The sequence below is a fragment of the Piliocolobus tephrosceles genome, chromosome 4 (assembly GCF_002776525.5).
Source record: "Piliocolobus tephrosceles isolate RC106 chromosome 4, ASM277652v3, whole genome shotgun sequence".
Lineage (NCBI taxonomy): Eukaryota > Metazoa > Chordata > Mammalia > Primates > Cercopithecidae > Piliocolobus > Piliocolobus tephrosceles.
In genome coordinates, this window is record NC_045437.1 from 173,645,071 (window position 1) to 173,671,680 (window position 26,610).

General features: G+C 36.9%; 1 protein-coding gene across 3 annotated transcripts in view; it reads right to left on the minus strand.

Annotated features, from left to right (window-relative positions):
- Nucleotides 1–26,610, minus strand: part of COMMD10 (COMM domain containing 10) — a 222,621-nt gene that overhangs the window by 112,645 nt on the left and 83,366 nt on the right. The window lies entirely within an intron of this gene.

Below are 26,610 nucleotides of genomic sequence, written 5' to 3' on the forward strand. Positions count from 1 at the left end.
AAGTGGGATGAGAGATACATAGACAAATGAAAGCATGTTCAAAGTAAAATGGCCACTTAGCACTGAGGAAGGTTTGGGCAAACAAGGAAACACTAGGTGGCATATAAGTTTTAAAGGACTGATAGATTTTTCCAGATGCAAAGGTAAGGGAGAAGAGAAGAGATACAATATGCAAAGGAGAAGAAAATGATGTTTGAAAATCTTTGAAAAATTGAATGCAGAAGGTTCCTAGGATGACTATGGGAAAGTGGGATGAAAATAAACAGAGTAGGCAGAGATCTGATCCTACAAAGTCTCATTATTCTGCAGTTGGCGGGGGGGCGGGTCACTTAGACATTTTAAGCAGGAAAGTATCATATCAGAACTTTGTTTCAGAAAAATGACACTAGGTTGGAAGAGGAAGATTCTGAAGGCAGGAAGATAAATTAGGAGAATAATGCAGTCCCTTAGGATGGAGATAATAAAAGCTTCAGTTAAAGCAATGAAGATGAAAAGATATTAATGGAAAGAGCATTTACATTTACATGTATTTTAAATATAAGACGACAGGAGGAAGAAAAATACAGTTGTCTCTTTCTTTCCTTTCTCAAAAACCATTCCAAATGTCCTAGCTTATTTCTGGTCCGCCCAATACCATCAATCCCTCCCGTTTCCATCTCCATTCAGACCCTTTGTCCACTGGATCCCTGTCTTAATCACCTAAGGCTCTTCCAACACAATACGTGTTCTAGAACATGCTACCAGTCAGTGGCACTGTGACTACCTTTGCAAGCCCATGCAGGAGCCTCAGCTTGACTGCAACCGCAAAAAAATTGTTTCCTGCTTGTCCAGCAACTACAGACCAACTCTGGCCCCAGCAGACTGTACCTTCTCTAACAAGGTCTGAACTCTTAACTTTGGGGAAGGACCCTCTTCCAAGCTGTTCTTTCCTTAAAGACTCTCCTCCTTCAGGCCTAGTATGTTTGTTACAGTTCTCTTTACACTTTTATGGTTATTCACGTATCACAGCTTCGTAATTCTTTATATTAAACTTCCCCTGTTTAAAATTACTTTGTGATTTCTGTCTCCTTATTAGAGAGACACTGACAACAATCATAAGAAATAAATAACTTATAACACAGAATAACAACATGAGAACCAGTAACTAGGAAATTTTTAAAAAATAATTAAACGAGAAAATTATTTAATTATAATTATACCCATTAAGAGTACAACCTTATAGGACCTCAACATCAGAAAACAGAATTTAAGACTTTAAAATATGAATTTTATATACAAGATAAAGTAAAACATATAGGAAAATAACCATTAATAATATAAGCTTTAGGGACCTTAAAATGAAGACATACAAAATTAAAGGACTTGGAATAATAGTAGCAAACCCACATCTCAGATGTTAGGTTAAATGTTTCAGATTCTATTTGTAAAAGCCTAAAGTAGAACAGTGAATAATTCCAGGCCGGGCATGGTGGCTCACACCTGTAATCCGAACACTTTGGGAGGTCGAGGAGGGTGGATCACTTGAAGCCAGGAATTTTAGTCCAGCCTGGTCAGCCTGGCAAACCCTGTCTCTACTAAAAATAGAAAAAAATCAGCAGGGCGTGGTGGCACATGCCTATAATCCCAGCTACTCTGGAGGCTGACGCTTAAGAATTGCTTGAATCTTGTAGGTGGAGGTTGTAGAGAACCAAGATGGCGCCACTGCACTCCAGCCTGGGAGACAGAGACAATCTGTCTCAACAAACAAACAGTGAATAAGTCCAAAAAGCCAACAAGGTGAACGTGAGATTCAAGCTCAGAACATTTCTTTTTCTTATTTTTTGCTAAACTGTGGTAAAATATACGTAACATAAAATTTACCAAATTAGCCATTTTAACTATACAGTTCTGTGGCATCAAGTACATTCATATTGTACTTGTTCACCACCACCCATCTCCAGACTTGTTCATCTTCTTTAACTGAAGCTCTGTACCCAGTCAACAGTAACTCCCTACTCTTCATTCCCAGCCTCTAGCAACTACCACTCTGCTTTCTGTCTCTAGGAATTTGACTGCTCTATATACCTCATAAAATAAAATCAGACATTTGTCCTTCTGTGACTGGTTTGTTTTACATAGCGTAATGTCTTCAAGTTTCATCCATGTTGCAGCATATGGCAGAATTTCATTCCTTTTTAAGACTGAATAATATTCCATTGCATGTATATACCATATTTTGTTTATCCATGCATCTGCCAATGGATACCTGGGGTGCCTCCGCCTTTTGGCTATTGTGAATTCTGCTGCTACAAACATGGGTGTATAAATATCTGAGTCCTTGCTATTCTTTTGAATAGACACCCAGAAGTAGCAATGCTGGGTCATATGGTAATTCGATGTATAATTTTTTTTATGAACTGCCATATTGTTTTCCAGAGTGGCTATACACTTTTACATTCATTCCTACTGGCAATGTACAAGGATGCCCATTATTCTTTTCATGCTGCCATTTAATAAACACCCATTATGTGACATAAGGACATCTACTTAAAACCGACTATTCATTCAATTCATTTACATTAAGTTACTAACTACCTAGCCCACTGAGCTGCAGCAGTTTTTTTTTTTTAAGCCACTATCCTTACGAAATAGTGAGGTGATACAGACACAAAAATAAAAAACATATATATCATGTATTAAATACAACTGAGACAAATAAAACAAGGTAAGGAGATAGAAAGTAATGCGAGAGTGTTTGAAATGTGGTGGTGAGAAAAGTCACTCTGAATGTGGCATTTAGAAAGACCTTCAGGAAGGAAATAGTTATGAGAGACCACAAAGAGCTCTGTTCCCCAGCAAACTGGTTCTCCACATCTCTTCATCAGCAAGCTATATTATATCTGCCATAAAGCACAATTATTTAAAAGAAAGAAAAATTAATCTGATGTTTTAAATTGCTTAAAGGAGTTTCAAACTTAAGTAAACATTTAGAAATTGACCATTTCTTTATAGAGAGGTTAAAATGGGACACATTAACAGACTTCAAAGGCAACTGTTAGCTTTGATTAAAAATTGAGTAAGAGTGGCTACTACCTAGAGAAAATCCAAAATGTTTAGGAGAGGATTTCTGTAAAGACAACTATAGGCAAGTAAGACACAAGTTATCCAGGTAAATTTTGGAGTTATCTTTAATGACTCACTTTATCCCACACTTTGTATCTAACCAACAAATCCTATCATCTTCACCTTTAAAGTATTTTGGAATTCCCCTTTCACTACCTCCACCATCATCATTCTGGACGAAACCACTACCATCTCTTGACTGAATGGTTATTCTATTAATTGATTATCCATCAGTTATATCATTGCTCCCTTGCAATCTGTTTTCTGTGCAGTAGTTATAGTGATCCTTGTAGACTATACTTCAGAACATGTATCTTTTCTGCTCAACATCCTCCATTTTGGGGAAAATTCAAAGTCTTTACCAAGGCCTATAAGGCAATACAGAATTCCATGTCCTCCCATACCCATTATTACTCTCACCTTATCAACTGAACCTCTCTTCCCACACACTCTACTCCTGCCACACTAGCCTCCTTCTGGGAATTTAGCAAGCACACTTCCATCTCAGGGTCTTTGCATTTGGTGTTCCTACTTACTGGATTATTTTTCCTTAAGACATGCACATCTCTTTTGGGTATCCAGTTAGATATTATCTTATCAGGAAGAAAAGCCTTCCCTAACTACCCAGTCTAAATAGTATCTTTATTGGTCTCCATCTCCATACCCTACTTAATTTTTCTTCATAGTGTTTATCACAACCTGATGGAGTATACACTTACTCAATCTACGTTCTTTTTCCACTTACTAGAATGAACGCTCTAAGAGAAAAGGACTTTGCTTTGGTTACTGCTGTATCTTCAATACCTGGAAGTATATGGCACATGGTACATTTTCAATAGATGTTTGTTGAATAAAAGAATTAAGGACTGAATTCATATTACTATATTATGACTGTCCTTGTTCCAAAAAATAAAAACAAAACAAAACAAAAACCCCAAAACAGTTGGAGAAAAAATGGATCAACAAGGAAGGTGATACCCAATGCTTTGGCTTCTGCAGTTAGTATATGCAATTATATTTTAACTCTACAATGCAGGTGGATAATTTATGAAACTATAACTCCTCTACTGAAAACAAAGAACCGACCATAACTTTTGGAATGACTTCAGATCATAGCTGGAGAGGTAAAAATTAAAAGCTACCAAAAGTGAAGGGCAAACACTAAGTACTTCATTATAGAGGATGAAATAGTCTTTTTTGTTTTTTTTTAAAGCTATTCATAATGTGATGGCTGAAAATAAATTCTAGCTCTTTGTAAGTATTTTCATACTAACTGTATAAATTAAGTTGGATGATCCAGTTCACCAAAATAACATAGAAAGTAAAATGTTAAAAATCAGGAAATTCCGAAGTTTACACTTCTACTCTAACATTAACTTGAACTGGCTTATATAACATTTTAAGGGTGCATATATAACAGGAAAATTGAATATAACTAAACTCATAATGTTGATATATCGCTGCTAGAGGAAGTATAACTTAGGAATTTCCTGATTTCTAAGAGCTGCTGTTCAATGCCAAGGCATTAATACAACTTTTTTTCATTTGTAACTACTTCAAAAATGGAATAAATATGAAACAAGAGGCAGCTGTTAGATGAATTAAGATTATATGACTTTGTCTTAACCTTAATATTTATTACCTAAATATTTTCATTATATATTAAAAGATAATATACAAACAAAAGAAAGGATTATACGTACTAATTTACATTATCATGAATCTCAGTACTCTAATACTGCCATTATTTTAAGCAGTTTAAATTTTACAAACTTTACATGAGCAAAAGTTAAAGATCTGATTGTATTACATAAAATTATTAAAGACATCCTCTCATATTGTCAATTCTTGTATTACTCAAATTTTTGCAAGAATAGCAACACTGAAATTTCATCGCATTTTTTTGTAATTAAAAAGCATGAAGAGTTCAAGCTCCAAAATCTTACTATCTCAGATGAGTAAAGGTTAGTAATATTTCAATTTTACACTATATCTGTGCACAGCCAGGATTCAGAAGCCCTGTGCTCCTCTTCTCCGTGCCGCCTAGCTGGGTTCAGGGCTGTGGCTCTAAAAGATACCCTGGAGTACGACTTCATAACACAAAACACTGGGAGTAAATCTTTTCAAATAGGAACTCAGCTCTGTTTCCTAAAGTATCAGACTAAAACTCTGTAGGACTGAAGAAAAAAAACACTTAAATATTTCCTACCTAGGGTAGATAACATAAAGCAATAGTTAGTCTGAGCAAATACTCCAGATTTGAGGGACCTCCTATGATTTTGTAGAATCAAAAAGCTAAAGGTAACTTGTAATTCAGGGTAGCACATTTAGAGACAAAGAGGAAGCATCAATATTCCTACAGAACACAATTAGCATCATCATAGTACTTTTCTTTATATAATCACTCACTCCCTCTGAGTACTCCTTTCCTCCTGTTTATCCCTGAAGCAGTGTCTAAGTGATAGCCTTCGCACACCTTTAATAATCCAAAGCTTTTCTTTACTTTCCTCTCCCACCTCCCTTCAGCCTTACATATTAAATAAAATCCTCTTGCTATAAAAATAGCAGCTGTTAAGTCAATATGGGATGTTTCCTTAACATTCAACACAGTTTACCATATGTACTATATAAAGTTGCTGGGCTGACAGATATATTTTTCTAATCTTTAGGTTATTCTTCTGTAAGCTGTGGACATACCACTAAGCAAAATCTTATTTTGAACATCAACTAGCAGCAACTGAGTTTAAATATGATAATTCATAAAATAATGGGCAGATTTTATTATAATTTAAGTTCTGGGATACATGTGCAGAACGTGCAGGTTTGTTACACAAGTATACACATGCCATGGTGCTTTGTTGCACCCATCAACCCATTATCTTCATTAGGTATTTCTCCTAATGCTATCCCTCCCCTAGCCCCATATAAGCTGACAGGCCCTGGTGTGTGATGTCCCCCTCCCTGTGTCCATGTGTTCTCACTGTTCAACTCCCCCTTATGAGTGAGAGCATGCAGTCTTTGGTTTTCTGTTCCTGTGTTAGTTTGCTGAGAATGACAGTTTCCAGCTTCATCCATGATGCTGCAAAGGACATAAACTCATCCTTTTTTGTGGCTGCATAGTATTCCATGGTGTATACATGGACATTTTCTTTATCCAGTGTATCATTGATGGGCATTTGGGTTGGATGCAAAGTCTTTGCTATTGTAAATTGTGCTGCAGTAAACATACATGTGCATGTGTCTTTACAGGAGAATGATTTATAATCCTTTGGGTATATACCCAGTAATGGGATTGCTGGATAAAATGGTATTTCTGGTTCTAGATCCTTGAGGAATCACCACACTGTCTTCCACAATGATTGAATTTACACTCCCACCAACAGTGTAAAAGCATTCCTATTTATCCACATCCTCTCCAGCATCTGGTGTTTCCTGACGTTTTAATGATCGCCATTCCAACTGGCATGAGATGGTATCTTAACGTGGTGTTGATGTGCAATTCTCTAATGACCACTGATGATGAGCTTTTTTTAGTATGTCTGTTGGCTGCATAAATGTCTTCTTTTAAGAAGTGTCTGTTTATATCCTCTGCCCACTTTCTGATGGGGTTGTTTTCTTCTTGTAAATTTATTTAAGTTCTTTGTAGATTCTGGATATTAGACCTTTCTCAGATGGACAGATTGCAAAATGCTTCTCTCATTCTGTAGGTTGCCTGCTCACTCTGATGATGGTTTCTTTTGCTGTGCAGAAGCTCTTTAGTTTAGTTACATCCCATTTGTCAATTGCTTTTGGTGTTTTAGCCATGAAATCTTTGCCCATGCCTATATCCTGAATGGCACTGCCAAGGTTTTTTTCTAGGGTTTTTATGGTTTTAGGTCTAACACTTAAGTCTTTAATCCATCTTGAGTTAATTTTTATATAAAGTGTAAGGAAGGGGTCCAGTTTCAGTTTTCTGCATATGACTAGCCAGTTTTCCTAACATCATTTATTAAACAGAATACCCTTTCCCCATTCCTTGTTTTTGTCAGGTTTGTCAAAGATCAGATGGTTGTAGATGTGTGGCGTTATTTCTGAGGCCTCTGTTCTGTTCCACTGGTGTGTGTGTGTGTATATACGTATCTGTTTTGGTACCAGTACCATGCTGTTTTGGTTACTGTAGCCTTGTAGTATAGTTTGAAGTTAGGTAATGTGATGCCTCCAGCTTTGTTCTTTTTGCTTAGGATTGTCTTGGCTGTACTGGTTCTGTTTTTGGTTCCATATGAAATTTAAAGTAGTTTTCTCTAATTCTGTGAAGAAGTTCAACAGTAGCTTGATGGGGATAGCATTGAATCTATAAAGTACTTTCGGCAGTATTACCATTATCATGATATTGATTCTTCCTATCCATGAGCATGGAATGTTTTTCATTTGTTTGTGTCCTCTCTTATTTCCTTGAGCAGTCGTTTGCAGTTTCCCTTGAAGAGGTCTTTCACTTCCCTTGTAAGCTGTATTCCTAGGTATTTTGTTCTCTTTGTAGCAATTGTGAATGGAAATTCGCTCATGATTTGGCTATTATAGGTGCATAGGAATGCTAGCACATTGATTTTGTATCCTGAGACTTTGCTGAAGTTGCTTATCAGTTTAAGGAGATTTGGGGCTGAGACAATGTGGTTTCTAAATATACAATCATGTCATGTGCAAAAAGAGAATTTGACTTTCTCTCTTCCTATCTGAATACCCTTTCTTTCTTTCTCTTCCCTGATTGCCCTGACCAGGGTTTCCCATGCTATGATGAATAGGGGTGGTGAGAAAGGACATCCTTGTCTTTTGCCAGTTTTCAAAGAAAATACTTCCAGCTTTTGCCCATTCAGTACGATATTGGCTGTGGGTTTGTCATAAATAATTCTTATCATTTTGAGATACGTTCCAGCAATACCTAGTTTATTGAGTGTTTTTAGCATGAAGAGGTGCTGAATTTTATCGAAGGCCTTTTCTACACCTATTGAGATAATCGTGTGGTTTCTGTCATTGGTTCTGTTTATGTGATGGATTACATTTATTGATTCGCATAGGTTGAGCCAGCATTGCATCCCAGGGATGAAGCTGACTTGATCATGGTGGATAAGCTATTTGATGTGCTACTGGATTCAGTCTGCCAGTATTTTATAGGGATTTTCACATCAATGTTCATCAGGGATACTGGCCTGACATTTTATTTTATTTTATTAATTAATTAATTAATTTTTGAGACAGAGTCTCACTCTGTCACTCAGGCTGGAGTGCAGTGGCACGATCTCGGCTCACTGTAAGCTCTGCCTCCCGGGTTAACGCCATTCTCCTGCCTCAGCCTCCCGAATAGCTGGGACTACAGGCGCCTACGACCACACCCAGCTAATTTCTTTGTATTTTTTAGTAGACACAGGGTTTCACCATGTTAGCCAGGATGGTCTCGATCTCCTGACCTCATGATCCACCCACTTTGGCCTCCCAAAGTGCTGGGATTACAGGCATGAGCCACTGTGCCCAGCCAACATTTTCTTTTTTTGTTTGTCTCTGCCAGGTTTTGATATCAGGATAATGTTAGTCTCAGAAAATGAGTTAGGGAGGAGTCCCTCTTTTTCAATTGTTCAGAATAGTTTCAGAAGGAATGGTACCAGCTCCTCTTTGTACCTCTGGTAGAATTCGGCTGTGAAGCTGTCTGGCCTGGGCTTTTTCTTGTTGGTAGGTCATTAATTACTGACTCAATTTCAGAACTTGCTATTGGTCTATTCAGAGATTCAACTTCTTCCTGGTTTAGTCTTGGGAGGTGTATGCGTCCAGGAATGTATCCATTTCTTCTAGATTTTCTACTTCATTTGTGTAGAGGTGTTTATAGTATTCCCTGATGGTAGTTGTATTTCTGTGAGATCAGTGGTGATATACCCTTTATCATTTTTTTTTTGTATCTATCTAATGCTTCTCTCTTTTCTTCTTTATTAGTGTGGCTAGAAGTCTACCTATTTTGTTAATCTTTTCAGAAAAACAGCTCCTGGATTCATTGATTTTTTTGAATGAATTTATTTTTTGAATTGGTTTTTCATGTCTCTGTCTCCTTCAGTTCTGCTCTGATCTTAGTTATTTCTTGTCTTCTGCTAGCTTTTGAATTTGTTTGCTTCTGCTTCTCTTAATTGTGATGGTCTTTTAATTGTGATGGTCGGGTGTCAATTTTAGATCTTTCCTGCTTTCTCCTGTGGGCAGTTAGTGCTATCAATTTCCTTCTAAACACTGCTTTAGCTGTGTCCCAGAGATTCTGGTAGGTTGTGTCCTTGTTCTCATTGGTTTCAAAGAACTTTTTATTTCCACCTTCATTTCATTATTTACCCAGTAGCCATTCAGCAGCAGGTTGTTCAGTTTTCATATAGTTGTGTGGTTTTGAGTGAGTTTTTAAATTCCGAGTTCTAATTTGATTGCACTATGGTCTGAGAGTCTGTTTCTTATGATTTCCATTCTTTTGCATTTGCTGAGGAGTATTTTACTTCCAATTATGTGGTCAATTTCAGAATAAGTGTGGGATGTGGTGCTGAGAAGAATATATATTCTGTTGACTGGAGTGGAGAGTTCTGCAGATGTCTATTAGTTCTGCTTGGTCCAGCACTGAGTTCAAGTCCTGAATATCCATATTAATTTTCTGCCTCATTGATCTAGTATCGAAAGTGTGGTGTTAAAGTCTCCCGCTATTATTGTGTGGGAGTCTAAGTCTCTTCATAGGTCTCTAAGAAATTGCTTTATGAATCTGGGTGCTCCTGTATTGGGTGCACATATATTTAGGAAAGTTAGCTCTTCTTGTGTTGCATTGATCCCTTTTCATTATGTAATGCCCTTTGTCTTTTTTTATCTGTTGCTTTAAAGTCTGTTTTATCAGACACTAGGACTGCCACCCCTGCTTTTGTTTTCTTTCCATTTTGTTAGTAAATATTCCTCCATCCCTTTATTTGAGCCTATGTGTGTCTCTGCACGTGAGATGGGTCTCCTGAATACAGCACACCAATGGGTCTTGACTCTATCCAATTTGCCAGTGTGTGTCTTTTAATTGGGGCATTTAGCCTATTTACATTTAAGGTTAATATTGTTACATGTGAATTGTATCCTGTTATTATGATGGTAGCTGGTTATTTTGCCTGTTAGTTGATGCAGTTTCTTCACAGTGTTGACGGTCTTTACAATTTTGTATGTTTTTGCAGTGGCTGGTACCAGTTTTCCCCTTCCATATTTAGTGCTTCCTTCAGGAGCTCTTGTAAGGCAGCCCTGGTGGTGACAAAATCCCTTAGCATCTGGTTGTCTATAAAGGATTTTATTTCTCCTTCGCTTATGGAGCTTAGTTTGGTTCGATATGAAATTCTGGGTTGAAAATTCTTTTAAGAGTGTTGAATCTTGGTCCCCACTCTCTTCTGGCTTGTAGGGGTTCTTCTGAGACATCCGCTGTTAGTGCGATGGGCTTCTTTGACCTGTCTCTCTGGCTGCCCTTAACATTTTTTCCTTCATGTCCACCTTGGTGAATCTGATGATTATGTGTCTTGGGGTTGCTCTTCACGAGCAGTATCTTTGTGGTGGTGTCTGTATTTCCTGAATTTGAATGTTGTCCTGTCTTGCTAGGTTGGGGAAGTTCTCCTGGATAACATCCTGAAGAGTGTTTTCCAACTTGGTTCCATTCTCCCTGTCACTTTCAGGTACACCAATCAAACATAGGTTTGGTCTTTTTGCATAGCCCCATATTTCTTGGAGTTTTTGTTCTTTCCTTTTCATTCTTCTTTCTCTATTCTTGTCTTCACGCTTTATTTCATTAAGTTGATATTCAATCTGATATCCTTACTTCCACTTGATTGATTCAGCTATTGATACTTGTGTATGCTTCACGAAGTTCTGGTGCTGTGTTTTTCAGTTCCATCAAGTCATTTATGTTCTTCTCTAAACTGGTTATTTTAGTTAGCAATTCCTGTAACCTTTTTTCAAGGTTCTTAGCTTCCTTGCATTGGGTTAGAATGTGCTCCTTTAGCTCGGAGAAGTTTGTTATAACCCATTTCTTCTGAAATCTACTTCTGTCAATTCGCCAAACTCACCCTCCATCCAGTTTTGTTTCCTTGCTGGCGAGGAATTGTGATCCTTTGGAAGAGAAGGGGCATTATGGTTTGGGGAATTTTCAGTCTTTCTGCATTGGTTTTTCCTCATCTTCATGGATTTATCTACCTTTGGTCTTTGATGTTGGTGACCTTTGGATGGGGTTTTTGTGGGGTTGTCCTTTTTGTTGATGTTGATTCTATTCCTTTCTGTTTGTTAGTTTTCCTTCTAATAGTCAGGCCCCTCTGCTGCAAGTCTGCTGGAGTTTGGTGGAGGTCCACTCCAGACTCTGTTTGCCTGGGTATCACCAGAGGAGGCTGTAGAACAGCAAAGATTGCTGCCTGTTCCTTCCTCTGGAAGCTCTGTCTCAGAGCAGCACCTGCCAGATGTCAGCTGGATCTCTCCTGAGGTGCCTGTCAATCCCTGCTGGGAGGTATCTCCCCATCAGGAGGCACGGGGGCCAGGGACCCACTTGAAGAGGAAGTCTGTCCCTTAACAGAGCTCGAGTGCTAGAAGCACAGCATGTCAATTTATTTGATGGTGCAATTTATTTCAATGCATTAGATGGTGCAAATAAAAACTTGCCAGAACTTCCCCTAGAGTGCTTGTCTATGGAGAATTCCAATTATCCCGGAAAAAAATGGTTATGTTTGGCTACTTAGAGTCTTATACTTGTAATTAGAAGATCTGCTCTGCAAATAATAGAAAAATGAACATTGTACATTTTTATAAAAAATAATCTTTGCATCTTATAATTCAAAATATATATTCCCTTAAACAATTATGACCAATAACAACTTTAAGGAACAACTATTATCATCACCATTTTGCAGACAAATGGACTCAAGTCCATGTGCCAAGGAATAAAACTATAGAATTATTTAAATGTGCTACCTTATTCAGCCATACAATGTCTAAGTATGCCACAAGCGATGCAGGATAGTTCAGGATGACACTCTTAGTGAGTTTGCCACCATAGTTGACCCACCTCAATTCATGTCACCAAATATGATTAGACTAAAAAAGGGTAAGATGAACCACCTCTCAGGGCAGATACAGGGTAATCAAGTATTATTAACTGAATTCTTGTATACTCCAAAATTCATTTTATAGCCCTAAACACCAGTGTGGTTGCATTTGGAGATGGGGCCTCTAAGGAAGTATGTAAGGTTAAATAAGGTCACAAGGGTACAGCACTGATCTGTTAGAATAAGTGCCTTTATAAGAAGAGACACCATCTCTCTGAAGACTACATTAAAAAATAAGAAGATAAAAGAAAAAGAAACTCAAGTAAATAAGAGACACCTGAGAGCTCACTATCAACTCCGCGCACGCATGCGTGCACACACACACACACCCCTAGGAAAGATTATGTGAGGACAAGGCAGTCAGGCATCTACAAGCTAGAAAGACAGCCCTCACCAGAAACCAAATTTCCCAAGACCTTGATTTTCAACTTTCTTCCAGAACTGTGAGAAATAAATGCCTGTTTTTCAAACTACCCACCCTGTGATATTTTGGCAGCCCTAGCCAACTAATACACCAAGTACATAAGAAGCATGTGAGTGGCTATTAATCTGTAATAAGAAATGACGATTACCAAAAATACTCTTTAAATACAATTGCCAAAAATATGCATTATCAGAGCTGTGTTTCAAGCAAAGCATGAAAGACAGGCGAACTTGATTAAGAGGATATTTAAAATAGCCTGAGGTATGTTTTTCACCATAGGCACTCCCTCATCAATGCAACCAGATAATTCAGACTTTTCTCATTTCAATTCCTTTTCATTGTTCATTGCCAATTCTCATCTTAGTCTCAGGGATTCTCTTCAGTCCTCAACAGCATAAGGACATGTCAGAAACCTGAGAGGGATACACACTTTCTTTAAATATGTTTAAAAAATTAGAAAAGCTGTAAGCGATAGACTGAGATCAATATTGACTTTATCACTGACTTTTCATGTCTTGGCCATGATTCATTCTGTGTAGATCCAAGTCTTCATGGGTGCTTTAGTCTCCAAGAACTTCAGACAATTCCAGGGCTCAGGCTATACCTCCTCTTCATCCTCCTTTGCCAAGGGCACATTACAGCTTATTAAGTGAAAGTACGTAAAATATCGTCTTTGGGCTGTACAACACAACCCACCTAAGAACATTATAAATTTTCTCCCAAAATTTTGCAACTAACTCTTAATTAGTGGTGAAACCCAGATCCACACTCTTTTTACTATTTCAGACATTATTATGAGTAAATACGTGAAGTAACCCAGAATTTCCTTGAAATAAAGATATATGTGGTCATTTGTAAACCACAAGTTAGCTTTTATAATTAGTGTTTTAAAAGCTAACTGAAAATAGACAGTTACTAAAATAGACAGTTACTATTTTTGCTTAACATTTTTATTTCATTAGCATTAATGGCATGAACATTTGACAACACAGGCATGCTCACTGAGACACTTTTCTAAACCAATGAAAAATTAATCATAGAATTATCTAAACCTTTGTGTGAACAACTGTCAATTATCCCCACTTATTTGGAGATAGGGGAAAAATTAACCAGAAATACAAAACAGAAATTAATCCAGAGTGGTTTTTTATTTTTATTTTTATTTTTTTTGAGACCAAGTCTCACTGTGTTGCCCAGGCTAGAATGCAGTGAATGGCCTAATCTCGGCACACTGAAACGTCCGCCTCCTGGGTTCAAGCAGTTCTCCTGCCTCAGCCTCCTGGGTAGCTGGGATTACAGGCATGTGCCACCATACCCAGAAAAAAAATACAATTTTTTTTTTTGTATTTTTAGTAGAGGCGGGGTTTTACCATGTTTGCAGAGCTGGTCTCGAACTCCTGACGTCAGGTGATCTGCCCTTCTTAGCCTCCCAAAGTGCTGGGATTATAGACGTGAGCCACCAGGCCTGGCCTCAGAGTGTTATATTGACTAAGGAAAATAGTTACACAAAGTATTTCCATCACCCCTTTGTACATAAACCTGTAACTTCTAATGGGAAAGGGTAGAAACTATGTTTATTTACTTATATACAAGACAACACCAAAAACATACATAAATTTCACACAAATGGAAACTGGGTGGGTTTTCGTTTGAACATCATTTAATTTAAAAAATTAAAAGAGACGTATAATTTCATCTTTTCTCAAAAGCACAGAAAGCATTCTAAACAAAAAATGGTTTAAGAAGACATTATAATTTAGTGCTTTACATTATAATAATAAAATAATAATCTCTACTAATTCAAGAATGCCATACCATAAAATTAATCCTATATACTATAAACTATTCACAAAATCATCAAGAGAGTTTCCTTGTGTTGATTTTTTGGTTTATCTTTTTTTTTTTTTTGAGACAGAGTATTGCTATTGTTGCCCAGGCTAGAGTGCAGTGGCACGATCTTGGCTCACTGCAATGTCCACCTCCCGGGTGCAAGCGATTCCCTGCCTCAGCCTCCCAAGTAGCCGGGATTACAGGCATCCGCCACCATGCCTGGCTCATTTTTTGTATTTTTTTTTTTTTTTTTTTTACTAGAGGTGGGGTTTCACCATGTTGGCCAGGCTAGTCTCCAACTCCTGACCTCGGGTGATCCGCCTGCCTCGGCCTCCCAAAGTGCTGGGATTATAGGAGTAAGCTACCGTGCCTGGCCCTGGTTTATCTTTTTTTAAATTAGAAGACATTTTTAAGAAGCAAAGGCCAATTTTTTTTAATTACAAAGATGCTTTTAAAAATCTAAGATCTAGCTAGTACAGAAATATGTTTTACCTTTCGATATTAAAAGTTACTTGTATATATCTAATGCTGAATTATCTAAAAATTCCTCACTCCAGTAAAATAATTATTTATTCCTTTAGCTTAGTCTTTAAGTCGAGACTCTTCTTATCTGAACCTCTAAAGAAGTGGTAAAGAAGCCCCACAGGTGGCACAGAGGTTTCTAGGAACTGACAGAGAAGTATAAGCAGGACAAATTCTTAACAATGCCTGGCTCCGTCACTCTCATTCACCCAACAAGAGTTGCTCCATTTTTGTCAGATACATATTAAGACTCTGAATATCTAATAAATTTTTTGAAAAGGTGTTGTATCTAAAATAGTTCCAAAACTACTACTCTGAAGTAGACTCTACAAGGTGTTCTGTGCGATAACCAAACACTGATGGAGACATTTACCACTATGTCTCTAAAACACTTCGATTTCTCAACTTAATCTCACAAAATTGACCAAACAGTATACAAACTGTCCCTTTGGATAGCAAAGTACACACTTTTGTTGCTAATTACAGTGTTATCTACAATTTAATGTTTTCAACCAAATTAGTTCTAAATTGGCAAGTTCAATTATAAAGAACGATAAATAAAAAAAGAAAAGCTATATATGTACATATATAGATATATCACTTATCTGTATGTGCTATTGTGTAGTAGCAGTCTTATTAAACAGTCACTACCATGCCAATCTAAAATACCTGAGTGGGTGACTATTATGCAACTTCTGTATAACTGGAAACAAAGTACTCACTCACAAAGCTATCTATAAATTATTGTACTCATCTGTTTATAGCAAAAAAGGTTTCATAAATTTCAATAGGTCAATGAAACTACTTAAGGTGTATGCTTATAATTTTTGTATTTTCTTGTACTTTAGAATTAAATGAGGTCAACATATATTACAATCAGTCAAAAAGTGGCGAAAATAACCAAATTTAAATGGGGATGAAAATTGGACCATCATTAACATGAGGGAGAAAAACTTCTGATTTCTCATTTTAAAAAAGACCATGCTGTAACTAGCAGCATATTTTCAAAAGACGATTTAAAAGCCCACAGAACACAGGTGTGCACTGCAGGGGTCCACTTGTACATGAGGTTTTTTTTTCCCATAAAAGTTATATGAAGTGTACCTGCCTCTCGTGCCTCCCCTTCCACCTTCTCCATCTATTCTGCCTCTGCCACCCCTGAGATGGCAAGACCAACCCTTTCTCTTCCTCCTACTATTCAACATGAAGATGATGAGGATGAAGACCTTTATGAAGATCTGCTTTCACTTTATGAAGAAATAATATATTTTCTCTTCCTTATGATTTTCTTAATAACATTTTCCTTTCTCTAACTTACTTTATTGCTAAAATACAGTACATAATACATATAATATATAAAATATATGTTGACTGTTATTGGTAAGGCTTCTGGTCAACAGTAGGCAACTAGTAATAAAGGTCTTGGGGAGTCAAAAGTCACATGCTGATTTTTCACTGCACAGGGGCTAGTGCCCCTAGCCCCGGCATCGTTCAAGGGTCAACTGTACTTGTAACTTCCCCTGAGATTCTATTCCCAACCACTTATAAGAAAAAGGAAGAAATATACTTATTCAGCTTCTATTGTACATCTGGCACTACACCATTATATATACATTATCTTTGTTAATTCTCACAACCACCCTAGGAGATAAATATTCACATCCCAATTTTAAAGATGACAAAGATAAGAACATAGCAGAGAAAGAATTTAAACCAGGTATGCTGAATCCAAAGCCCGTGATCTTTCTACGTAATCAGTAGTTTCTAGACATTTAGATTTCACAGACCAGTACAATACACAGATACACATGCACATACACATTGACCAAAAACAAACCAACCAACTGGCAGACTTCATGGGGCCATCAGTATTTTATTTCCCAAGAAATGAGATTTTTTCAAAGCCCTACTATTTACCATCAGTATTATTTTAAAAACTGATATTAACATGAACAAAAAATACATGAAATTGAGAAACAAGCCTCCTGGGGAAAAAAGCCTTATACAAATGTTTTCAACACAGAATAGCACAGGTTCACCAAATGGCAAATGACAACAATTGTACTGAATCACACTGCTTCCCATAAGAGAGGTAGAACAGAGAGCCTGAAACATTCTCCTACATCCTCTTCCTGCTTTCGTTACAAAGGTGATGAGAATGTATGTTGTCTTAACTAAAGTCATGGGATTTCTTAAATTTTTATATGCCAAGGTTCTGATGACCAAGAAAACTATAGAGGCTTTAAAAATAATGAAGTTTCTGGTATCAGCAGATTGTTCATTTTCAATACAGGTATTACTTTGTACTTTCACAGACAGCAGTTCTTCCTTAGGCTTTTTCTTCAAACAAAATCTTTAGATGTGATGCAATCAAAACAGCTGTTAAAGAGTATAAATCTATTACCTTGTACCTAAGAGACTCATCCATCTTCAGTTGCATTCCTGTCTTTCTAGCTTTATCTATCACATTTAATTAAAAAGAGCATCTTGTCTTCCTCATGTTTTAATACAGCATCTGATATTAGGATGCTAAGTTACTATGAGAAGGTCAAAATACAATGGATTCAGCTCACTGCCGAATGCAGGAACAAATTCATTAACAAATGAACTCGAGCTAAATTTTCAGAGTAAATTTATATTTTTTAAAAATTCATAGTTTGTCCTCAAAACAGTAAACTGCAGCAAAAGTCGTAACAATTCTGCAACACGTATATCCAAATACTCATTACAGTCTCTCCCATATCTCTATTTCTAGTCTCATTTACTTGTTAGGCAGAAAATAAGTTCAAGGGTATAGTAAAGGAGGCAAATGGGCAGAAAACAACCTCTTGTTCGCTATCTCACTGCACTTGAAACGGACCTCTATAATTCACTACCATTTATAAGCGTCTAGCATATCAACATCACATTAGTACTTTACTGCCTCCAACTCCTGGTCCATAACTATTCCATCCTGAAAAGTCATAATACAGTGTTATTGGAACAATCTATTCATATTGTAAATGACATGTTTTCTAACTATTTTTTAAGCCACTAGGGAGGTGAACTAAACATTTTTCCAGGCAATACATTTAAGTTTCAATCTTAATAAATTTAGTCATTGTGTATACTCTTCCTTTTACCCAGACCATGCATTCCTTTTTTCACTTACTGTTTAAGGCCTAATTCAAATGCGTTTTCCTCTGTGGAGTCTTCTCTATGGATCTAGACAATATCAACCCCATGCATCTTGCACTCAGCCTGTACTTGGAATAAACCTCCAGAGTTCATTATCATGTATAAGCATCCAGTGTTTGGGGCACCACTTTAGGTGCTAGACACATCTCCCAATTAACTGTACTGCATAAAGCCTTTTTCTCTCACATCACTGAGTTTGTCCAGAGCAGGAACCTTAATATCCTTTTTATCTCCTCAGCATCTACCTCAGAACTTGGATAAAGAGTGACAGGAGGGACACTGCAATTATTTGCAATGTATGCTCAGGGAAGGCCTCTCTGATGATACTCGAGTAGAGACCTAATAGAAGGGAAACAGCAATCCATGCGGATATCCAGGGAAGAAGCATTCTAGAGGAGAAAATGAAAAGTGCAAAGGCCATGAGGCAAGAGCATTTTGGAGTGTCAGGAAACACAAGGCAACTTCTATGGTCATAACAGAGTGGAGGGGCTGGGGGAACAAGGTAAGAGGTGAAATCAAATAGGCAGCATGAGTTTAGATCATGGAGGTTCTTACAGGCCTTTGGGTTTTACTCCGAGTTATAAGGAAAGCCTGTAAAATACACAGAGCAAAGAAATTATCTGAATTATATTTTCAAAGTATGACTACTATGAGAGCAACACACTATAGAAGACAAAGGTAGAAGCAGAGAGACTAGAGGCACAGATGGGAGATTCATGTCAAACATAAATGATTAGCCACAGGAGAAATAAAATTTCCTGGACTTCATTAATGAACATGGTGACCTAGACCCTCTAGTCCCTATGACAAGACTGCAAAAGATGTTAGCACCTGTTACTTGTCAAGTACAACAAAACTGTCAATAAATTAGTTTGATCTCAGAAAAAAAAAAAACCAAAAACAACTGTTTGCAAGGCAAATGACACTTCATTTACAAAGGTCTTTACATAACGTACATTAATTCTTAAAGCTTTAGATATGGATCCTCAAATCCATCAGATTAATGAAAGTCAAGACTACAAAGACAGGAACGAATTAGTCTTTCAGTAATAGGAGATTTTCACACTAAGGATTAAGTAAAACTACTTAAGAAAATATAATTTAAAAAGAAGATTTTAAAACTTTTGCTGTCCAGGCATGGTGTCCCATTCCTACAATCGCAGCACTCTGAGAGGCTGAGGCCAGAGGATTGCTTGAGCCCAGGAGATCAAGGCTCCAGTTAGCTATGATCTTGCCATTGCACTTCCGTCTGGGGGAGAAAGAGAAAGAGGAAAAGGAAGAAGAAAAGAGAGAGGGGAGGGTGAGAGAAGATGGAGGGAGGGGAAGGGAGGGGGGAAGGGAGGGGAAGGGAGGGAGGGAGTGGAAGGGGGAAGAGGGGGAGGGGGGAAGGATGGAGGAGAAGGGGGAGGGAGGGAGGGGGAAGGGAGGGAGGAAGGAATTGGCAGGCAGGCGGGCGGGCAAGGATCTGCTTGAAAGCCTTGGAGAGTTAACAACAAAGTAATGATTTGCAGGCCAGGATCTAGAAGAAATCGCAGCCCAAGAAGGTAACACAGACTTTGGAGGCACACCTCCCCTCCCCTTTCACAAAAGTAGATATTCAAATAGTTGACTAAAAAAAAAAAGTAAAGGCAAGCCATCTTAGCAATTAAGAAACTATTAGAGCCACAATAAAATACCAGTAGACACCCACCAAAATAGCTACAACTAAAAAGACTATTACTAGCAAGATCTGGAAATGATGTAAAACAATCACAACTTGTATTCACTGCTGGCGGGAGTATAAACTGTACAACTACTTTAAAATTAAACACATATATTTTGGTAAATGGCAGAAATGACTCCAAATCTTCACCTCTCACTATAAACATAACCTTTGAAGTATGACTTTGCAGCATGTTCCATCAACAATTAGAATCTACTTCCCTATTCCTTAAATCTGGCTTATTCTTTCAAATTCCTTTGGCCAACAGAATATGATGAAAATAACAGTGTGCCTGTTCTGTACTAGATCTCAAAAGGCCTATCCTATGTCCTTTGTGCTCTCTCTGAACGAAGTGAACAGCCCAGGGTAACCTGCTAAATGGTAACAGACATAAAGTCCAGTCATCCCACTGATTAAAATCATCCCAAACTAGACTCGGCAAATTGCTAAAACATGAGCAAGTCAGCCTTCGATCAGCCAAGCCCAGCCAGACAACTACCTTGCCCACCTACAGACTTGTGAACAATAATAAATGGTTATTGTTTTAAACCATTAAATTTTGAAATGGTATGTTATTAGCAATAGCTAACTGATGCTACCAAAGGTAAGGTCCTGTCATAATTTTTAAAAAATAAAATATGTAGTATTGGCTTTGGAATTAAACAGTGGCCTTCGGCTTGAAAAACAGTGAGCAATCTATTCGGAAAAACTAGAAATTCATTAAAAAATTGTTATCAGAGGCTAAAAAAATAGGAACTTGTGATATGTAGTAACAAAAAAATGGCAAAATTGCATTCCTTATAAAACTCAGATGAAATATTTACTTAATAAACATTTGGATTTGCCTGAGATCTCTAGACAGAACACTGAAAAGAAACTGATTGCTGCTAACTGTACACCATAAGGCGGCAAAGACATGAGCTCAACAGAAAACTCATCAGTTACCAGGAGAATTCAGAAAAAACAAAGGGGGGCAAGGACTGTGCAGGGTTGCAAAACACAACTGCTTCTCGTCTCCAGTGTATAAGCTGGCAAATCAGTCTCCAAATACAATATAGTCTGGGACAGCAGATCAAAGCAGAAGAGTAACTGTAAAACCCTTTGTTAATGTCTCTAAAAGAATTATAAAGAACTTATTCCAACTTGAGGGGGTTATGGAATTAGATTAAAGAAGGCCTACAAAAATCTTAAGAGTTGTATTGGCCAAAGTGATACCACTTAGACTAAAAGAGATGGAAAGTATTCGAAATTCAAAAGGCCTCCAGGCCCCCAATTTTCTATGATATGAAGTAGGATGAAAATGTTGCTTAAAGGGCATATTTTCCAGCTCAAATAATGGTGGTGTAAGAAGCTGGGCATTTTAATTCTCCAGCCCTAATCTGGAAAGACATCTTCAAGGAAATGAAGATATCAATGAATGAAACTGTACTGTAATAGATGCTTTTATATTTGCTATCATATTTAATTTCCAGAACAACCTTGTGAGGTAGCTATTGTCCCAATTTTCAGATCAGAATTTGAGCCTCAATCAGGTAAGTAATCTGCTTGACAACCTCCAGCAACTTCCGAAGTGTCAGAGAGTGTGATAACAAAGTTTGCGCTGTTTTTACTACATACCAGTGCCACCACTGGTCCTTCACCTTATTCTCTATTATTTGTCAAAAACATAATACAGAGTTATTTTGGAATTGGATAATAGGACAGCTTAACCCTTTATTTCGTACATAAATGCAGGAAGGTCAAGGAGGTGTTGGTCTCAGGGCACACAACTATTTAGTAACAAAATGTAAGCACTCTCTACATTATTATTAACATGAAGAAAAAAGAAACCAACAATAGTAATCCTCAGCTAGACCTTTTTAAATATAATAAACTTATACTTCTCAAAAATTGTAGGACCTCAATTTAAGATAATTGACTTCTATAATTTCTTCTTGTACTAAAAAATGTGATATATTAAATTTAATGGCCTTAAATGAAGAAAAATCAATGGATAATTAATGCTACTAATATGAAGGTAAACCCCTATTGTCTAAAGCAGTGTAAGTAAAGCCTACAAGAGTAGAAACTGTGAGAGGCAGTCATACTTGAATCTAAATCTAATTAAAATAATTTGGCTGAAAGCAAAAGAATCACAATCAATGTATGTGGAGGGGAAAAAACAATCATGTCAGAATTCTTCAAATTAGGCACTCATTAGAACAATATAGTCATACTCCTCCCTTTGTCAATTTAAAAATTAGCACCTATCATCTATACTATCCTCTTTTTCTCACCAGAATACACAGGATGTCTATTTATCTACAAAGTTTTTACAAACATATATCTAACAAATATAGAACATATATTTAAGAACCTTTTATCTCTCCTAACAGGCTCTGATGCTATAAATCAGTAGAAAATGGAAATAGGATGCTTTCTTAATGAAAATAGTAGTGTTTTTAAATTCAAAGAAATGAGAGAGAATCTGAAGATTCTGATGGCATATGTAAGTAAAACGTAACGACAATGCACAAACAACCCAAGTCACCAGTTAATAGAAACTTCATATTTATGTGAATTTAACTATGATTCACGTGTATTAATTCAATTATAAACTCTGCAACCAGAAATAGTATAACTAAATAATGCAGACAATTAAGTCCACACTTCCCCTGAAAAAGTATAAGCTCTGGAGTGAGTGTAAGATGGAAAAGATGAATCTGCTGTTTACTCAGTCAATGCATGCCAAGGTCTTGTGTGTTTCCAGGATCTCGTGTGTGCTAAAGATGACACCAATGTTAAAAGATACATACATGTATTCTGAGTGCTTAACTAAAGAAATAGCAACAGTTCCAACAAAACTGCTAAAGAAAAATAACATAGCTGCCACAGACTTATTTAGAAATGTTATACTGGGATTCAATGTGGTACCTTCCCAAGGCACTCCCTCTCCCTCTGAAGCACAGCCTTGTCTCTGAGATTATCACCTTTTGCACTAAAGTGAGACCCTAAATTCCTTCCCTCCCTAAAATGAGATCCCACCGTATATTTAAAAAAAAAAAAAGGGCTATCACTCATTTTTAAATTATGTGCAAAAAGAAAAAGAAAAGTAAGTTCTGTGGTCAAGGCTGGCAGAGATGAGGATTAAGGAAAACTGTGTGTGATGAATAAAGGTGGCCTTTATATACGGCTTTGGGCCAACCTGCCACATAAATCCCTTAATGTATAAGTGTTACCTAAACTATCTGAAAGAATTTGTATATCAGAGCTCCAAAGATTACCTGAAACTACTAGTAAACCAAACTTCTCCAAAAGGAGTATTGAAAATGAAAAGCACCCAGGTGAACAGCACTCTCAGAAAACAGGTCATGCTTGCCCTCTGTCAACTAACACAACTGATTGGTGGCCACATATTGCATTGCTCAGGAAATGTTTACACTTTTATGCAAGTCGCTGCTATTAACTTTTGAGATCACTAACAATAAACTACCCAGTATAAATTTCAAGTTATAAATCCAATATGAATAGTTATATATATCTAATCAGCAATTAAACAATGGGAGAGAGAACTAGGTTAAAAATAAAAGTAACAAAATAAAATTTCTTCTTCTTTCCATTTCTAAGTGAAATTATGCTTCCCAAACCTAACTCACATTCTGGCACTGACAGAAAATGATAATGTTTACACTCTACAAAGCACTTAAGTAACAACGCAGCTCACGCAGCTGGAGGCTGGGTGGCTGGGAACTCAGGTCCCCTCAGACACTGCCTGGCTGCCCCAAGGGCATATGAAGTCAATCAGTATCTCAGCTGACCTCCTGCCTACTTGTATTGCAGTTGAGTAGCTAAGCTCTAAAAAAATCCAGTATGGATTCTATTTTATGCCCCCAAATTCTCTGATTCTCTAGTACTCTAAGTGCTCCATCACCCAGAAAGCCCCACCAAAAAAAAAAAAAAAAAAAACAGGAACAATTCTCAACCCAACCCTTTATCAAGGTCATTCTCTCACTCTTCACATTTGGCAAATGGAAATAAATCATCTACCCTGAGGAGGGTTTCATGGGTATCAAAACAAAATGTGTAAGAGCAAGATAAAGATTATGAGAATAGGGTTTATTAGAGAAGCCATGGACCACACTTAAACAGGTGGCAAAGCAATCACTATGGAAGAAAAGTGGCTACCTTATTAAGCTGCAAATTATTTTCACCCCTCTGGGCCAATAAAAGAAGTAACTCACTGCTTATTAATTGCAAAGGACCAATGAGGAAAAAAAACATAAAAGCCCACAGAACAATACCTGGCACATATTAATTGGTCAATAAATGCTTATCTATGATCATTATTGTCTTTGAATATGGTGGTATCAGGTATAGTGATTACTGTGTACTCTGCAGCTATCAAGACTCTCAGCTTTGATCAGCCCAACCCATCCAGGCTGACTAGAATTCAAGGCAGCAGGCCCTTATCCACAGAAGAAACAATAAGGTAGCTCAGCCACTGGCAAATTTTATATAATATTATGAAAAAATCAGATATCCCCTCAGCCTCCAAAGAGGAGCTCTGACCCACACTTACCTCTTGACAGAAAATGTCCTCATGAGAAATGCTTATACTTTTTCAGGAGTGACTATTAATTAGACTCTATTTTAATTTGTATTTTTAAACTTATCTTGTATCTTAACCTATATAAGATCTGTCAGTCTCCAAAGATTATTGCTTTTAGGAAACATACAGCCAAAATATATAGAATTAGGTAGCACTATTTTATTCATAAAGGTCATTCATGTGTACTGTTGAAAAGATGCACAAATATGCTATTATGTGGTAGCCTCTGTCTTATTATTAAACAGTCATTACCATGTCAATCTAAAATACCTGAGTGGGTAGCTATTATGCAACTTCTGTATAGCTGGAAACAAAATACCCACTCACAAAGCTATCTACAAATTATTGTACTCATCTGTTTATAGCAAAAAATTTCACAAATTAGAATAGGTCAATGAAACTACTTAAGGTGTATGCTTATAATTTTCATATTTTCTTGTACTTTAGAATCTAATGAGGTCAACACATAATTACAATCAGTAAAAAGGTGGCAAAAATAACCAAATTAAAATGGGGATGAAAACTGGACCATCATTAACATGATGGAGAAAAACTTCTGGTTTCTCATTTTTAAAAAAGACCATGCTGTAACTAGCAGCATATTTTTAAAAGATTATTTATTCTCTTAATCTAAAATTGAAAATTAAATAATACCATTCACTTCCTCTTTTAGCAAAAAATAATGATTATTTTATGCCTGTCTCAATGCAGTGTTTTGAGGCTATGTGTAGACTTTTGAGTCCTATAGCTGAAAGCTACTAAGTAAATACAAAGTATTAAAATTGAGGATGATGACATAGAAGCCAAATTTTTGATCTACATTTACAGCTGGCACATTGCCATACTATCCCTGTGGATTTCTTCTTTCACAGCTCATACTCTCTGAAAGGTCACTGTGAAAAAAAATCCCACAGGGAGGGAGTTCAAGCAGCCTACAATAGAATATTAGTAATTAAGGAAGTGGTATTCTTCCTCTATATTCATTTAAGAATCATTTCTACTAAAGAGAAAAGGAACAGTGATTTGTTAAAAATGATGGCTACAGACAACTCAGTCTCAATTCTAATAGCCAGGTTAAAAAGGAGATTACTGTACTACTGCACAGGTTTTTGTTTTTGTTTTTCAAAGAGCAAATTCTTGTACAACCCACCAAGCCAGTATTCAGCTATTCTTCAAGATAATATATCCATCATAAAAATTATTTTCCAGAGCAACTCACGTTCCTAATAATAAACTATAGCACTGCAAATTCAAATTCAACTAACATTAACTTCAGTCACTTACGATGTGAGAGCCATAATAGGCATTTCACAAACATTATTTCATTTAACTCTATCAACCCTACAAGGCAAGTATTACCAACACATTTTCAAACTGGGGTATTTACCACAGAAAATTTCCCACAGTCTAAAAATTTAAATTCAGCTTTCTCACTTCAAGTCCAATGTTCTCTCCATTATATCAGATTAAGATCTCATCTAGCTGTGCCAATAATCAACTTACACATCATTTAACCTCACTGGGACTGAATTTTCTCATCAGTAAACTTAAAGGGTTGATTTATTTCTAAGAGGGATGTGTGTGTGTGCCTTTTTATAAATTTACCATTTTAATCATTTTAAAGTGTACAATTTAGCAGCTTCCAATACAACCACAATGCTTTCTAATTACAGAACACTTTTACCACGCCAAGAAGAAACTCATTCCCATTAAGGTCAACTCTCCATTCTTTCCTCCTCCCAGACCCTGCAACTACAAATCTGCTATTTCTATGGACTTGCCTAACTTGGATTTTTCATATAAATGGATTCATACAATAAGTGATCTTTTGTGTCTGGCTTCTATTACACAGTATAATATTTTCAAGGTTCATCCACATTATACATCAACCCTTTTTACAGCTCAGTAATATTCCATTCTATGTATATAACACAGTTTATCATATACTGATAGACACTTGGGTTTGCTATGATCTGAATGCATTCCTTAAAATGTATATGTTGAAGCAAAATCACAAACATAATAGTATTAAAAGGTGGGGCCTTTCAGAGGTGATACAGTTATGAGGGCAAAGCCCTCATGGAAGGGATTAAGGCACTTAAAAAAGCTTGAAGGAAAGGGTGTGCTCACTCCCCCTTGCTCTTCTGCTATGTAAAGACACAGC